The sequence below is a fragment of the Bos javanicus genome, chromosome 28 (assembly GCF_032452875.1).
Source record: "Bos javanicus breed banteng chromosome 28, ARS-OSU_banteng_1.0, whole genome shotgun sequence".
Lineage (NCBI taxonomy): Eukaryota > Metazoa > Chordata > Mammalia > Artiodactyla > Bovidae > Bos > Bos javanicus.
Window position 1 is genome coordinate 36,558,785 of NC_083895.1, and position 13,768 is coordinate 36,572,552.

Here is a 13,768-nt window from a genome sequence, read left to right on the forward strand (position 1 = left end):
TGCTGCGCCTGGGACGCCCGGAGAGAGAGCTGCTTCTGCCCGCGTCCCACGTCTCCCCTCGCGACTCCCCACTGCCCCGTGGCCAGGTGAGTGAGGGTTCTCCGGCTTGAGGCGGGCACGGGGCGGGGCGGAGGCAGGGCGCCGCGACCCCCGCCGGGAGGCCCCGGACTGCCCCGCGCCACCTTCAGCCCGGCCCTGCGGCTTCCTGGTTACACAGCAGGGGGGTAAAGGCGCGGGTGTCGGGCTGTCCCGGACGGGCTTCGTCGGCCTTCCTGCCCAGCTCTGTCAGCGGCTGGGGGCCCTCCTTGTGGGGTGGGCGGTGCACAGGCGGGGCCCCAGTGGCCAGGGCCGCGTGATTGTGCTGCTCCGCTGGGGTCCGGGGCTCAGGGCCTGGGAGCCCGTTAACCTGCGACAAGAAGGCGGCTGGCTGGTGTGGGGATGGCGGTGGCCACGACCCCCCTGACCCCGCTGACTTCTGGACAGTGTGTGTATCCTTCCAGAAAAGGCTTCTGTTGAGGAGACCTAGGAGGGCTGGCTGCCTTCAGGAACTTTCCTCCGGAACTGGAAAGACGGAAATTCCTGGGAGCTGCTGCTGTTGGAGTTGATTTATAAGGCACTTTATTTGAGAGAATGCGGGATCCACCCCTGGTGCTGTGTTCACCTGTGTATTTACCTTCTCAGCCTGTTCCTTCATCTCAGCCTTGAGCTACAGTTTCGGGGAGGGATTCTTGACTTCTCTTCCCCCTGAAAAAGCTTTAAGAAATAAAGAGTATGTTGATTTAACGGAAAGTTGTGCAGTTCATCCATTTGAGACTTTGGGGAGCAGAAGCTTAGCTAGACAGTTCCAGCCCAAGCTGGGAGCAGTTTGCCTTTCACATTTCTGTCCCTTCCCCTCTAAATCAGCGACCTTTCTTTGGCGATGGGGTATTTTAGGACAGCCCCAGGGTATCTTTGGTAGCCAACCACTCTGCCTTCCCTCTCTGCCTTCACTTTGCTCCCCCACTGCTTTGACCTGGACTTGGAGTGACCCTTCAAGGGGTGAGCCTCTGCCCAACTCCCACAGCAGGAACAAAGGCTTAGAGGGCAGTGCCGGGCTGAGTCCAGGCAGGGCGTGTTATCTTGCTCATCCCCCAACTGGCTCTCCTTATGTTCCTTCCTTGTTTGAGTCAGTTGTTGGGGATGCCAGGAGAGTTAGCAGGGCCCCTCCGCACAAGGCACTCTCCTTGCCACAAGGTTCTCCCTGACAGGAGAGACCAGGTGAGGTTGCAGGGCTGTATGTTGCCCCGGCATGGGATGCACACTACTTTGGGCATCTCTTCCAAATCTCGCCTCTTACCGGTCTCTGTGCCTTTGTTTCCTTATCTTTAACGTGGGGGTAATAATAATACCTGGAGCTTCCCTGGTGGCTCAGCGGTAAAGAATCTGCCTGCCAGTGCAGGAGACGCAGGTTCTATCCCTGGGTCAGGAAGATCCCCGGGAGAAGGAAATGGCTACCTACTCCAGTATTCTTGCCTTGGAAATCCCGTGGACGGAGGAGCCTGGCGGGCTGCAGTCCAAGAGGTCACAAAGAGCCAAACACGACTTAGCGACTAAATGATGACAGCAACAATAATAATACCTACCTCCCAGGGTTGTTGTGAGCATTAAATAAATTAATATACTTAACAACCATACAGCTCAGTCACTGATCTGAATAGGTGGTGACCATGCTCCTGTGTCCCAGATAGACGTAAAGCTTACAGCAGGGCCTGACACATTAGTATTCATCTGTAAGAGTCAGTAATAATAATATTTATTACTCCCTTCATGCAGCTGAAGGTCAGCCTAGTTGAATTGCTCTTCTCCTGACCTGTTCCTCTGTCTTCGCTCATGCTCTTCTGCCCTCCTTCCCCCAGTTCTGCCTGTTACTCATCGCCCTTCTAGGAGCCATCCAGGTACCTGGAGCAGGAAGGGGCAAGACATGCGGTCAGCCCACACAGCCCTCTTCCACTCCTTTAACATCGCTTCTCAGTATTCGCCGTGCAGTAGTGATTGTACAGCCAACATCGCTCTGCCCTGTCCTCTGTGTCTGGAGGGTGGGTGGTGTTTCTCACTCGTGTCTTGGTCTCACAGCATCCAGAAAGGACCTTGCCTGATGTTGGTACTCAGCAGATGTTAGCTAAGTGAAGAGACAGGCCAAGGATATTTGACCTTGGAAGCTGAATTGGGATAGGCAAAAAAAAGAAAAAGTGGGAAGAGTGAGATGGAATTGAGTTCAGACTGAGAGGTGGGCATAGGAACTGGCAGAGAGGTCAAGAGGAAGTCCCCGTGGACTCCTTTATGTTATCAGGTCCAGGGTTGTTGTCAGGGCTTGTCCTGGATCGCGGCACCTAGAAGGCTACGATTGATTAGTGATGCCTTGGCCATGTGATTTGGGGAGGATGGGTAGCTTGGGGTGGTAGGAATGAGAGTTGAGCCAGAATAGGTGAGTGTGGGATTTTCCTGGGTATTCACTGCAAAAAACAACAACAACAACAAAAAAAACTGGTGTGAGCAGGAGGTGAATGTAGAAACCAAATCTGTGCTGAGTGCTGGATCTTCAGAGAACCGAGGGCCTTTCTGGATCTCACTGTCTTTCCTGCTCTTTCCTCCCTCTTTTCAGCTGCTGTCTTTTCCCCCTTGAGCAGTTCCTAGCACTTGTCCCGTGGTGGGCACTGGAGGAAGACTCTGTGTGTAGGTGTATTTCACAATCTCAGCCAAGTGAACGGATTCAGGTTTCTCTGGATTTTTCTCAACAGCACCTTGTGAGCCCATGGCCTGTAGAACATGAGGAAATCTGAGGGATACCTAGACAGGAAAGGTCTTAGGAGAAATGGAGAAACTGAAATGTCTTTGTTGGGAATTCGCATTTTTAAAAGCAGTTGTTGAAATTCAGCGGAGCTTTCTAATAACGCTGAAACCATACCACAGGAGGCCTACTGACCCTGACCCCGGGACCCCGTGAAATAAGGTCAGATGTCATGTGGTGGTTTGGGAGGATCTTGACAGTGTGGCGTGAATAGTGACTCAAACCACAGCTGACTTTGCTCCTGATGTGAGAAAGTAACAGGGGGGCAATGGAGGGGTGAGGAGGCAGAGGTCCCATCTGTGCTGGGTATCCTGGGACAAGCCACATAGCCACACAGGGTCCAGTGTTCTGGGTAGTAAAATGGTTGTTTGCAGAATCTGGTGAGAAGATGTTTGCAAAAGGGGCTTGAGATCAGTTAGGGGGTGGCGATGGCAGTGTTGATATCTTGGGTTGCTGCAAGGAATCTTGAAGCTGGGGTTGGAGTGTGTGGGTGGTAGGTAGCTGACTCCTGGTTCTGTGATTTGAGTTCTAGTCTTCCAGGGGCTTGTGGTCCTGAAGGTGCCACTGCCTTAGCAGGAAAAAGGGGGTGGAATGACTCCTGAAATTGAGAAGGGAAGTCAGGTGCCTGGAGCCTCTTACACCTGTAGCATGGGCAGAGACTGGCTTGGAGGACAGTGAGTGAGGGACGAAGAGAAACTCAGAGCTGATGACAGGGAGGTGGAGGTTAAGCCTGGGGATGGCATCCTTGAGGAAAAGGATGTGTCTGTGAGGGGGCTGGTGACAGCCGACTGAGCTTGCTGTGTTCACCTAAAAGGTCATGGCTATTTTAGGAAGCTTGTGACAAGGATGTTGCTGTTGAACTCATAGTTAGTGAGTACCCACTGTTTGCCTAGCCCTGTACTCTGACCACAAAAGCAGAGGCCACCCCCACCCACCCTAGGTCGTCCCTGGCTGTTTTGTAGTACAGATGTAAATTAATTTATTCAACCTTTCCCTTATTGCTGGGTATGGAGGCTATTGACTATTTTTATAGTTTGAAACAGTGTTGGAGTAAATAGTCTGTGCGTGCTCAGTCGCTTCGGTTGTGTCCCACTCTTTGCAGCCCTATGGACTGTAGCCCGCTAGGCTCCTCTGTCTATGGAATTCTTCAGACAAGAATACTGGAGTGGATTGCCATGCCCTCCTCCAGGGGATCTTCCTGACCCAGAGATCAAACCTGGGTCTCCTGCATTGCAGGCGAATTCTTTACCACTGAGCCACCGGTAGGAATCTTTATAAGGAAGAGTTAACACTTTATAATATTAAGTCTTCCAAATCAAGGACAGATTACAGGCCTTGTGATATAGAATGTCTTCATTAGATACTAAGAATAGGATTCTAATTGGATATGCTGGAGGTATATATCTCATAAAATATGTTATATAATTTGGAAATTATTTGTAAATATTTTTTAAAAAATTCTACTTTTTTGGTCATTAATTTCAACCTTTACTGTTACTCATGTCTTCTTACTTTTTGCTTATTTCATTGCTCTAGTTTTCATGTCTAAATTGGTTCATTTATTTTTAGTTTTTTAATTTAAAAATTATGTAGAGCTCAGCATTTTCTTCTGAGTACCAGTCTAGCCAGTGGGCCTTTATATGAAATGCTCATCTTTCCATTGCTTCCTAGTACTCTGTAGATCAGTTCTGATCCAAGGACTTTTTAGAAGGCAGGATCTTTAATTTCTGCGGCAGTTTTGGGGCAGTCTGATCATATTTTAATGTTGGCTGCTAGTTCTCTTGGCTTCCTCGGTGGCTCAGCTGCCAATGCAGGGAGATGCGAGAGATGCATGTTTAATCCCTGGATCGGGAAGATTCCCTGTATGAAATGGCAGCCTGCTCTAGTATTCTTCCCTGGAAAATTCCATGGACAGAGTAGCCTGGCGGGCCGCAGTCCATGGGTTGACGCAACTGAGCATACAGATACAGTTCTGTTGCGGGAAGGTGCTTGGCAGAATCTCTTGTGGGACTGTATTAAGATTTTCTTTGTGGCCAGCTACATGATCAACCTGAAGAACTTTCCTGACACATATTCTCTGTGGCACACAGACATCAGATATTTCTGTGATCTTGAGGGTGCCCTCTGCATCCTTGCTTATTGAATCTTTTTTTTTTGAGTGAAACTCGACTTACATTTGCTCTGGATTTGTGAATTTGGCGTGAGTGTCTGGTGTATACAGCTTTTCAAGCTCATTTTTGTGGATTGTACCTTGTGTCATTCGTTACTTATTCTGTACCTTTGGCCTTAAATTCCATATTATCTATTTTAGGAGCATATATTGTCAGTAATCTGGGAGAATTCCTTCTTTGTAGTCCTGAAATTAGTAATTAAATGCATTTTATAGGACAGTAAGTAAAAGGCTCAGAAATTTGGAAGCAAGCCTCAGTCAGGCAGGGGGTACGCCACACCCTTTAGTTCTCACTCAGGCTTATGCAGAGTAGGCAGTGATCAGGCTCTGCCTGCTTCTTAGACTCATGACGACTGTGAGCTCCCCCTTCTTGTCTGTCCCAGTGGCCCCCACGATAGCCAGGTTTTAGGAGGGGTGGATAAAAGGAGGTCAGTTCGCAAAACCCAGGAGAGGACCTCTGACTTTGCGGTTGGTTCCTCCCCTATCCCATAGGTCCAAGTAGATGGCTCTCACTCACAGTTATATTTCCTTCCTCATCTACAGCAGCAAAACAGACTCTCTGTTCCCCAAGGGATATGACAAAATAGTACACAAAAATGTCCCAAGACCAAATGTCAGCTATTAAGGCTTGGGCCCCAAGTTTTACAATCTTTTCTGTGCTTGTGTTTTAAGTCATGTGAACTATTCCATGGAGCTAGGATGGCCTAAGCCTTGTTGTACCATGAAATCCCAGTGAGTGGTTTTCCAAGTCCTGTGTTTCCAGATAAAGGCAGATGGCTGAGAAGTGGCTGGAAAAAACCCTCAGTCTGCAGAGGCAGGGTTATTGGAAAGTTCTCAACATGGTTTTAATATTAATATTTCCACTTCTGGTTTTTCTCCGTGCTCACCTAATATGTCTTTGCCTTAATTTTCAACTTTTCTTTAAAGTGTTTCTCTTGTAATCAGCACGTGACTGGGGTTCAGGGGAGATGGCAGGAGGCAGTGATAATAACAACAAACCGAACTTGGTCATTTCTGTCTTTGGTAGAGAATTCAGACTGTTTGCATGCCAGGTAGTCTTGATTGTATTTCTTGCCTCTTGTTGTCTGTTTATTATTTATTACACTTGGATGTTGTTTCTTTCCTACTTTCTGCTCTCTTGGTTGAGTTTCTCATTGTTCCTCTTCTTCACCCACCTGCATCAGGATTCAGGTTTGGCCATGATTTAAGAGGAGTTTCTCTCTCCCTCTATCTCCAGAAATTGGAGTCCAGAGTTAATAAGTGCCTGTTCTGTGAGGTTGTCCAGGCACCAGACTCCTTAGGCACAGTTGCTCCTGGCGTTCTTCAGGGCTTTAGTTCTCAAACTTGAGCACATTTATGAATAATCTGGAAGGTTTGTTAAAACACAGATTCCTGGGCCTCATCCCTGAAGGGTCTGATTTAGGGGGCCTGTGGTGAGGCCCAAGAAATTTCCTTTCTAACGGCACTCAGGTTGTGCTGATGCGGCCAGTCTGGGGACCATAGTGCTGCTCTGGCTTCCCTTACCTGCTGGCCCAGGACAGCTGACTTCCTGACAGAGTCCTGCCTTGCTGCCAGGGAAGCTCGGAAGCGTAGTCCTAATTTGGGGCTGCCATGTGCCAGGCTACTGGTAAGTGTTCTGTTATGGAAGTGAGATGGGCAGATGGTTGAGGGGGGACAACCAGAAGTTTCTGGAACACCACCCACTGCTGTCCTCAGTCTGAAACCACTACTGTGCTTGTCGGTTTTGCCATTTTCTAAGCCAGGCTTCCTCAGGTTGGGAAATAAGAATGGGGTTGCATGACAGTGGCAGGCCGGCAGGCAGTGCAGAGGAGGGCAGCGGCTGAGCCAGTGGGCTGGTGACTAAGCAGGCTCCTGCTTTGCTGATGCTCTGAGGGTTATCACTGCTTCCAGGCCATTCCCAGTGGTCGGATTTGGCAGCCATGCATTCTGCATGTGGAACCACCTTAGAGGCCGTAGGGATGTGGGGGCAGGTGTCCCTCCAAGACCCAACTTTGGGATAGAGAGTATCTTAACTGTGCTTTCTTCTCCTGACTGACCTGCCTCAACTCCAGGTGTGACACATTAGTAACTTATTTCTGGGAAAGCGTGGGGACAGAGGCCATTTGAACCATGAGCTGAGTTAGACTGATGGTCAGTGCAGCTCCTGATACCCCAGAAAGATCAAAACAAGTGGCTGCCAATGCCTGCTCTCTGCTCTTGTTAACTCGTAGGCAAGAACCTGGGGAGAAGCAGTGTCACAGAGGCTTCCCTGGGCAGAAGACAGTTTCTCTGTGACTTGATGACATGGGACTTTATTTGTAGGCAGCAGGGTCACCTTCTCATTCTGTCTTTCCCAGGATAGGCTTCACATTTCCAAGTCCATTCTCCAACCCAGGAAGGTGGAGTAGAACCCAGCAGCGTGAGTGGAGGGGAGCCAGCCTGGGCCTGGGTGCATTGGCCTGGAGGTCAAGAAACATGAGTCTTTGCCCCGCCCCAGCCAATGGTGAGAGCCCAGGCAGGCTTTGCTCTCCAGGCCTTGGCTCCCACCTAAGTAAAATAAGCCAGTGGAGTCAAAGGGTCTCCTGAAGGCCCCTTCCAGCTCTGATGTTGTAGGATTCCTGTGTAATCCCAAAGCTAGCACGCTGGAAACTGACTTTATTTCCCAGCGGTGTCTTTCTGAGCCTGCTTGCTCACATTCAGCCCCTTGGTCAGGCCTGGACACTGGCCCGTGGCCACTCTCCTAGCTTGCTGTACCCGGAGCTCCTCCAGGTGGAGCCACCACAGGTGCCAGCCTTCGCGGGGGGCAGGGTGGGGGCAGAGTTGGAGGTACTGCTTGTCTAATGATTGACGTGTGCTCCAGCTATTCTTGATTCTTGGGTGTGTGTGGGGGTGAGTTGAACGTCTTAACAGCACCTTCTGTGGGCTTTCTATTCAGTGCTTGGGAAAGGATGGTCTGGGTTGGTAGGGTGCTGCCTTGGGGCTCCCTTGATCACTTCCGGGGCTTGATGACCTCATGACCCACACCTCGGAGGTGAGGCAGTGCCCTGGCAGAGTCAGGAATGTTCGACGCCTCTTACGTCACTCAAGGTCCGGCCTTGTCGTAGGAGGGAGAGACAGAATGTTTTAGATGAGTTCTCTCTGCCCCCAGAATTCTGGAGCCTCCATACCAAAGATGTCACTGGGACAGGTGCCACCAGGGTGTGAAGGAGGTATAATCAGGACCCACTGATGTCCTGTCAGGAACCTCGCAGTGCCCTGCCCGCGCTAACTGGTGCAGGAGGAGAGAAGAGGCCTGTCCTACAGCCGCGGCACCGACTCTCGCTGGGAGGCCTAGAAAAAATACTTCTGGCCCTGGCACACGTCAGGTGTGTGATCCTTGCTTGTCAAGAACCATCTCTGAGCCGTAGTCCTCTTGAGGTGATAATACCTATCTTGTAGGATCGTTGGTTAATGAGGGTTGGTTAATGAAGGTTAATGAGGTGATACATGATGAAGTAATATGTGTTCCTCAAATAGGAAATGGCAGCCCACTCCAGTATTCTTGCCTGGAGAATCCCATGGACAGAGGAGCCTGGTGGGCTACAATCCATAGGGTCGCATAGAATCAGATATGACTAAAGCGACTTAGGTACTGGAAAGAGGGGAGTATTATTAGAACACTAGAGGACGTAGAAAACATTTTAGGCCAAGTGGTGGTAAGTTCCAGAAAGAGAGGTGATTGTTGTGGGTGGAGAGATCAGTGTGGGTTTCCTGAAAGAAGCGGGCCTCCGTCTGGCTTAAGGGAAAAGCCAGAATTGACTTAGGTTTAAGGAGGGCAGACAGAGGAGTAAAGGACACAGGAGGACAGGCTAGGTAGAGAGATGACTGAGCAGAAGTTCTGAAGATGGAAAATGCTGAGGTATTGGCTTGACTGAGCTATGAACATGCATTTCCTGCTTTCTTGCCATCACATGGAGACCTCCAGGGACCTTCCATTTTCTTGTCGTGGTACAGCCCAGGGCTGCTTGGCAGGTCTTAGGGTTCCACCTGCACATCAGTCAGGCCCACCTGAGATCTAAAAGAGCATCACCTCCTCCACTGTGATCTGTAGGCTCTGGTAGGGATTTCTTTTCATTTTCTAGCTGAACAAGGCTGGCTGGGGACTCGGTCACCATTAGAAGAGCTGCCCTTGAGAAGTGCTATTTGAAGGAGAGGTTTCTGGGACTTCTAGGCAGGGTGGGGTGCTCCGCTGTTTGGAGCTGAAATAGGTACTCTCTCAGGTCTTCGAGAGTTGAAGGGACCAGGCCTTTCCAAAGGCATTTGAATAGGCCCCAGGTCTGTAGAAGCCCCAGGGACTCTCTGCTGCCTTTTGATGTTTTGACTTGTCCTCCATCCCTCTCCCCCAGTTTGTTGTGAGAGGATCTGTGACTGACTTGCATATGAAGGTGAGGTGGGCCTAGCAGGGCCCTGGGTGAACATCTGTGCCTTTCATTACGAATACAGGTGCCTGCAGGGACAGCCCTGTGGGGACAGTGGGCAGCGGAGGCAGGCATCCCTGGATGAAGGAGCAGCTGCCGCAGCCCTAGCTGTGTGCCACCACGTGGGCTCCTGGTGTCCAGGCCTCCTCTTTTTCCATTTAAAACAAAATTTAAGTTGGAGAGACTCTTTTGCAGCCCCGCCCCTTTCCTCCCCACAACAAAATTAATCTTTGTGAACTACAGAACCTCCAAAGAGCCCCAGGTCTTGGGCAGCACAAGTTGACTACCATGCATCCCTTGCGGGCTCACTCATTTCACAGATGAGGGAGAGGTGCCCAGGGGAGCCTTGGGTTTGCCAGGGCCCATCAGAGAGAAGTGGGTTTCCTAAACACATATCCTTTCTGCTTCCAAAGAGCCCTTTCCTGATTCTCAACCTTAATCTCCATTCTGCCTGGGAGTGGCTCTTAAACACTTGGTGAGTGTTTTCCTGTGACTATCAGCTACAGGAGAAGGCAATGGCACCCCTCTCCAGTACTCTCACCTGGAAAATCCCATAGATGGAGGAGCCTTGTAGGCTGCAGTCTGTGGGGTTGCTAGGAGTCAGATGTGACTGAGTGACTTCACTTTCACTTTTCACTTTCACTCATTGGAGAAGGAAATGGCAACCCACTCCAGTGTGGGTTGCCTGGAGAATCCCAGGGACGGGGGAGCTGGGTGGGCTGTCGTCTATGGGGTAACACTGAGTCGGACACGACTGAAGCGACTTAGCAGCAGCAGCAGCTCCAGCTAGAGGGAAAGCCTAGTGTAGGCCAGAGCTCTGTTTTTTTAACACCTGTTCTCAGGGGAGTCTGGCCCCAGCGTTGGGTGCCTCTTTGAGCCCAGAGGTGAAATCATTGTGAAACTAATGAAACGTAGGGCTTCCCTGGTGGCTCAGACGGTAAAGAATCTGCCTGCAGTACAGGAGACCTTGATTCCATTCCTGGGTAGGGAAGATCCCCTGGAGAAGGGAATGGCTACCCATTCCAGTATCCTTGCCTGGAGAATTCCGTGGACAGAGGAGCCTGCTGGGCATACAGTCCTTAGTTGAAGTCTCCCAACCCCCACACCCTAGTCATTTGCATGTGGTCTCTCCAAGGCTGTGGGAGAGGCCCTCGCAGTGAATTTACTAAGTCATATAGTTTTGTAGAATTTGCAAAAAAAAGCATCCTGTTTCTGGCATCTTAAAAAGGGCCCCTAAAATTATATAGGCTTCAGGCTCCATAAAACCTTGCCTCCCCAACTAGAGATGCTGTGAAAAGTCAGCAACTGGTTGCGGTCCTGCCTTTTGGACAGTGGGCCCTGGCTTGGAGGCAGGAGTGGAAGGGTCCTGAAGCAGCCCTGGGAGGGTCTTGCTGTGTCACCTCGCCCTGTCACTTCCCCTCTCTGGTTGTCAGTTTCTGCATTTGTGAAATAGGAGCCAAGGTGGGGTGGGCAGGAATGAACTGAGTCATCTCTAGGCTGAATGAGCTCTGGTATTCCAGTTGCTCGGTCCCGGCTGGTTGGGTGTGTTCACCTACAACACCCACCCAAGCATCACACTACCCACATTTTCCCTCCCAGGAGCATTTGCATTGCTGGCTGGGTGTGTCTGGCTGGCCATACAGAACCTCCTCACAAGCCCCAGGTCTCACCATGGTGACTATTGACTGATAATACAAGCAAGCAAAGCTTTATTGACTGAGTTCTTATTCCCAGACATGTAGGAGATGCATGTACCTGGGCCTTCCCTTCTTGGTGGAATGGTTTTTCTTGTGGTCTTGGGGTTTATTGCATCTTCTGCTGAGTGAGTTCAAACTGTGCACTGATCTCTTATACAGAGGGAGCCTTTTCAAAGAGCATACCATGGAAGGATCTGGAGGGAAGGAGAGAAGTAGTGGTCTCTGTATGAACTTGCTTTCTATTGCTGCTGTAGCAAAATATCCATATTTAGGGGCTTAATATCACAGTGCCTTTTTTTTTTTTTTAATAACCATTTTTAGCTGTCTGTCTGGTTGTTTTAAGTTGTTGTTGTTCAGTCACTAAGTCATGTCTGACTCTTTGTGACTCTTTCATAGACCCCATAGACTGCAGCACACCAGGCTTCTCTGTCTTCCACTGTCTTCCAAATCTTGCTCCAATTCATGTCCACTGAGTGGGTGATGCCATCCGACTATCTCATCCTCTGTCTTGACCTTTTCCTTCTGCCTTCAGTCTTTCCCAGCATCAGAGTCTTTTCCAGTGAGTCGGCTCTTTGCATTAGGTGGCCGGAGTATTGGAGCTTTAGCCATAGTCCTTCCAGTGAATATTCAGGGTTGATTTCCTTTTGGGTTGACTGGTTTAAAGTTGCAGTGAAAGGGACTCTCAAGAGTCATCTCCAGCACCGCGTTATTGTACAACCATCACCACCGTCCGTCTCCAAAACTTTTCATCTTCCCGAACAAACTCTCTCCCCGTTAAACATTAACCCCCAATCCACTCTCCCCTCAGCTCCTGGCATCACTGCTTCTCTTTGTCTCTGAATCAGACTACTCTGCTTACCTCGCTTCAGTTGAGCATGAGGACTCAGTCTCTTCAGTTGTGTTCAGCTCTGTGACCTGGTGGTCTGTAGCCCTCCCGTCTCCTCTGCCCGTGGGATTTCCCAGGCAAGAATACTGGAGGGGTTGCCATTTCTTTCTCCGGGGGGGTCTTCCCAACCCAGGGATTGAACCTGTGTCTCTTGCGTCTCCTGCATTGGCAGGTGGAGTCTTTACCGCTGGTGCCACCTGGGAAGCCCCTCACATAAGTAGAATCATAGAATATCTTTTGTGACTGGTTTATTTCATTCAGCATAGTAACCTCAAGATTCACCCATATTCTAGCATGTGTCAGAATTCCCTTCCTTTTAAAGGCAAAATACTCTTTTGTTATGTATACACCACATATCGTTTATCCATTCATCTGTTGATGGACATTTGGGTTATTTCCACGTGTTGACTGTTGTGAATAACAACTGCTGTGAACATGGGAACACTGGTGGACAAATGTGTTTGAGTCCTGCTTTCAGTTCTTTGGGGTGCATTTATGGAGTGGAATGGCTAGGTCATGTGTTTAATTTTTGAGGTGCTGCCCTCCTGTTTGCCTCTGCGACGGCCCCATTTTAGCACTGCCTTCTGTTGTACGGTTTTGTCTCACGGGTCTCCTGGTGTTTGTTGGCAGGATTATGTCTCTTTTGGAAGCTCTGGAGGAGGATCTACTTCCTTGTCTTTTCCAGCTTCTAGAGACCATCTGCATCCTTTGACTTCTGGCACCCTTCCTGGGAGGATGGAATCCCTCTCAAGCTTCTCATCTCTTTCTTTTCATCCTTACCATAGCTAGGAAAGGACTCATAGGCCCGCCTGGATAATCTACAGTATGTTCCCCATCTCAGGGTTTGTAGCCTTGATCACATCTGCAAACTCCTTTGTCGTTTAGGGCAACATAGTCACAGATTCTGGGGGTCAGGATGCTGACTCTTTGTTGGGGATATTTTTGACAGACCTAATCCAGAAACTTCATGGTGCCTTGATCATGGGCTTTGAAAAGCACTCCTTTCTTTCCCTTCCCAGCTTTGTCTTGAACCATCTGAGACCATAACGATTGGTTAGATACTCCCCTCGCTGTGTGGGCTGGACACCTAGCAGACACTACATAAGTTGGGATGTCTGTTCAGGATCTTTGATGACCCTTTCGGGGGGAAAGGGTCTCCAGACTTCAGAGCCTGTGCTCTTTGGCCACTTGGAAGGGTACAACCCAGGCTGAATTGTGACAGAGCACAGAAAACGGTCCCTATTTTACAAGTCTTCCCTGTTCTCACTTCATTCAGTCCTCACAGTAACACCAAAGTAGGTCGGCAGGTCATATTTACAGTAACACCAAAGTAGGTCGGCAGGTCATATTTCTGCAGATAGAAGTTCAGAGAAGTTAAGTTGTTCTGAAAATGTCACACAGCATATGGTGAAGTTAGGACCTAGACCCTAGCTACCAAGCTACTGCTTCTTAGGAAGTAAGTTAAGATTAACTGAGCACCTACTGTATGCTAATAAGTACATGGTGGATAGCTTCATATGCCTCTGTCAGTGGATCAGACCCTCACGGCCGCATAGTAAGATGAATGTACCTTCCCCGGTTTTAAGGAGAAAGGCTCAAGGTCGCGGCGCGTGCTGAGCTCACAGCCAGCAAGCGTTAGAGCTGCTGTCGTTGGACCGTGCTTTCACCCGGTTGCCCAGCAACAGTGTTAGAAGATGGCATCAGGGCTGGTGGGCCACGGGTAAGGTTCAC

At 49.7% G+C, this 13,768-nt stretch overlaps 1 protein-coding gene across 1 annotated transcript in view; it reads left to right on the top strand.

Annotated features, from left to right (window-relative positions):
* ANXA11 (annexin A11) overlaps positions 1 to 13,768 on the top strand; it is a 42,043-nt gene continuing 28,275 nt past the window's right edge. Inside the window, exon 1 of the mRNA XM_061405465.1 lies at positions 1 to 86. The gene's annotated coding sequence lies outside the window, so the exon portion shown is untranslated. The remainder of the gene's footprint in view (positions 87 to 13,768) is intronic.